The sequence below is a fragment of the Rhipicephalus sanguineus genome, chromosome 4 (assembly GCF_013339695.2).
Source record: "Rhipicephalus sanguineus isolate Rsan-2018 chromosome 4, BIME_Rsan_1.4, whole genome shotgun sequence".
NCBI lineage: Eukaryota > Metazoa > Arthropoda > Arachnida > Ixodida > Ixodidae > Rhipicephalus > Rhipicephalus sanguineus.
The window spans coordinates 97,266,315-97,270,402 of NC_051179.1; positions in this window are offsets into that span (position 1 = coordinate 97,266,315).

Below are 4,088 nucleotides of genomic sequence, written 5' to 3' on the forward strand. Positions count from 1 at the left end.
CGCCGTATACGCCATACATATCGCGCGCTTGCCCTTTGGCGCCGTTGTGGCGCCTTGCTCGGCCACGCAGAGGGGGTTGGCGCCGGGGTGGCGCGCCGCTCTCCTCTCTCAGTCGTCTCAGTCAGTCTCAGACCTCAGTGCGTTGCGTGGTTGTGTTGGTTGCGCGTTGCGCGTCTTCGGTGGTGTTGATGGTGTTGACGCCGGCTCCGTGCACGAAGTGATGCTTGGAGGGCGGAATATTCATGGAGCTGCAGACACCGACAACGGGTGCCAGTTAACGGTGAGTGTACTGCTTTCGTAAATACTAATTATAGAGTTTTAGCTGGGCGTCCGCAGCAGCCTTGCTGAAGTTATCCGCCAGCCATTTCCAACAGCAGCCTGCGTCCGCGGGGCTGTTGCGTATGCCCAACTAAAGCTGTCAGTTAACGAGTTACCACCGTTATGCGCGTTGCTGTACAAGCCCATAAAGTGAGCGGTGCAAACAATTATCGAGGGTCATTTCTTGCGATCGCACGTTGTGTCTGCACTACTGAAGGTGCAAGATGTCGTTTTGAGAGGCACTTTAGTCTACTTCATAATAACACTTCCATCGACCTTGAGTGTGCAGCGTACTTCCGCGCGTGGGAACGTGAAAAAAAGAAAGGCTGTGTACATAACGCTCAGACGCACTATATATAATGGTTTTTGTTGGCTTAAAGACGGTAGTTTGAGGTGCAGATATAGTACGGCGGCTTCCAGGACGTACGCGGTAGTCATTCAAGTCGGACACGCCTCGCCGGTAAGGCGAAAAAGCTAGAGACTTTCGACGGCGCCCGTTGTTGCGGCCGCCACCGTGCACTTTTTTCCTTCGTTTCTGTTTGCTGTTTTCGTGGTTTGCATACACTGCGATGACGTTGGGCGCTATAACAGAATCGAGTGAGTGTACATGATTGTAGGAGTTATGTGCGCTAATTCTAGCATATGACATGTCTGATCTCTACGTAGATGGCGTACGCACGCGCTGGTTGTCGTTCGGGCCCTAGTACTCGCATCTGTTTATCTGAGTATTTAAGGATGGGTTACGTTTGTAAAACATGCGGTCAATAACCGCTCACGGCATGCCCCAGGCTGCCGGAGGATGTGCTTTGTTGTTTTGTTGTTAGCCTTTATTATGTCTGTGTGAACCACTTATTGTGTAGGTTTTGCAAACCTTTACTGCAATTTAATTTTCTCATCATAATATCACGTTCTGCTTTTCAGATACCGTTTTTCATGTGCTCACGCTGGACAGGAGCGACAACCTAGCAAGCCACAAGTCTGATGCCTCAAACCGTCACCACTTTTTGATTTATTCTTAATCACAAGGAATAAATATGGAAACATGATTGCGATTTCTGCTGTTCATTTAGCACCATATGACACTGTGCACATCACAGTCACACATTTTATTTGGCTATACTGATAGAAGCATGTAAATGAGGAATACCAAAACTTCTTAATTGGAAATCACAGACCATCTTTTCGCGCTTTCTATATAACTTTGCTGGAAAATATGTGTTGTTTTGACGAGTTTTATTAAAATAATGCTAAAACTGAATTATTCTTTTTTTACAGTCGCTGGGCAGAACGGCAAGTATTATTGGACTTGCTTAAAATGAATACTCCACTATTTTCAACAGTAGTCGCGCAAAAGTAGAGCAAGGATCAAATGAGTAGCTTAAAATACTTGTGGAGTCGCTTGATGCTTCGGTGTGGGTCCCTTGACCCCCTTAGCAGCGTTACCGGCAAGAGTCGTCTGACTCCCTATACGTGGTAACGTGATCCTCCCGATGAAAGTCTTTGCACTCTTCCTAGAGGGTCAGGGGACTCTCCTAGAGCGAGCCGACCCTGACCCACCAAGAGAGTCACCGTGACTATTTAAAGAGAGTCCTATACGTGGCAAGTCAGAACTCTCCGAAAAGAGTCACGCATACTCTTTTTTTTCTTAGAGTGTAGGAAAGGCGCCAAGGCGCATCAAACTTAGCAAACTTCGTTGATTTGGACCGGGTTTGCCATTTTTTTTCACATTTCTTTTCCTTTTGAGGACGGCATCAAAAAGCATGGATGTAATTCACAGTAATGCGTATTAAAACTAACAAAAAATTTTCGACACATCATTTATAGTTCGCGTTAAATTCGGCCGTGAAATCCGAAAACATTGCAGTGAACAAAAACAGGAGGTCCGCGCCGCCACCTTCAAATATTATTCTGGTACGCTGGGAGCTTTTCTTGGAAATAAAATTTTGGTTCCGTGCACTTTGCATGTGCCCACATAACATGTAAAAAACCCAGGCAAAACAAAAATATCCACCGGACAGGCATGTTCGATCTTTCGTGGAATTACGCTTTAGAGGGCGGTAGCAGCCCACTTTCGCACACGCTAGGACCAAAAAAAAATCTGAGAACACATTTTTCGTGACGAAAAGCCACCAGAGCAATGTTTTGCTGCAGCAGAATAAGTAAAACTGAGATTTACGCACAATGCAAGCTGATAACAACCATCAGTCGCACTGAAGTAAGCACACACAGCAAGGGTCAATTTGGCCACTTATATCTCGTAAACAAAGCAAATGAGGACATATGATATTAAAACCCTGTGTTCACTGACATAAGCGCTCTTCGATAAAAAATTGTCGTCAAAATTTTTTTTTAATTTTATTTTTTGAAAATATACTTTTTTGAAAAAACTTGCTTCTTTAACTATTTTCTTTTTCTTTTTTTGCGCTGCCTGTAGAAAAATGATCTTCCGTATAAATGTTGCAAAGGCTTTTTTCTATAGGTGAGATTATTTTCAAGTTTCTGTTTGAAATAGCAAAGGCGCCAAGGCGCCTCAAACTTAGGACACCTATTTTATTTCGGCCGTGCTTGCCATTTTTTCACATTTCCTTCTTTTTGAGGACGGCATAAAAAAATCATGGATGTAATTTAGAGTAATGCTTATTAAAACCAGGAAAAAAAATTTCGACACGTCGTTTATAGTTCGCGCTAAATTCGGCCGTGCAATCCGAAAACATTGGAGTGAGCAATAACAGGAGGCCCGCGCCGCCACCTTCAAATATTATTCTGGTACGCTGGGAGCTTTTGTTGGAAATAAAATTTTCAGTTCCGTGCACTTTGAATGTGCCCACATAACATATAAAAAACGCAGGCAAAACAAAAATTGCGACCGGACAGGCATGTTAGATTTCTCGTGAATCATATTGTTGAACAGAATTCAGTGCAGAGTGTGTTTAAGTTCAACGAACATTACCTGTCACCATTCAATGCCTCGCAAATGATTGATTACTTCAAAAAGTGCAGCCGCATTTTCGGCCTTGTTTTATATTGGCCTCCGTGATCAGTCAGGACAATGCCACCCCAGCGGAGCAAATCATAGCAGCCACAATTTTACGCCAACGATTGCGCTTCACTTGCACTAGGCGAACAGTGAGACCCACTTGGCTTTTAATTGGGTTCGCTCTAAGCCTTGAAGAGGCAGCACCAAATATATCAGCTAAAGAAGAACTAATGGACTTGCGCAAACTGAATCACTTTGCTGCCCATCAGAGTGCTGTGCCGGAGAACGTTCACGAGAGCTTGGACACAGTGACTGTATTCGTGACCACTGCAGTGCTGAGTGCACAAGGGCAGGAAACGATTGCTGGATTCCTCACAGAGTGCTCAATAAGCATAAATTCCCATGCAAATAAACAGTACGATAAATAAATGAGTTGAACTGTCGTTTGAGCTCCTGATCTTCCTTTAACTTGTGATAAGAAGCTGCAACATACTTTACTAATTCAAATATAGTTCGACCTTATTTTCGTCGGATATCCCACCCACAATCATCTATCGACCTATATTCATTACCAGAGAATCTCGAATTACATTCGTGATCAAAGCTAGGAAAGCAAATAGGGTTTATTTGTCGCACCCACCGTCCACCAAGCACTGCCATTCACATTACTGCATTACATATATTATTTGGAGTTAAATAAAACACTACAACAAAACATCTGACAGATCCCACGCATTGTGGGTATTGATCAGACGTGACGCAGTCAGTGAGGACCTGTACACACCGCATAGTT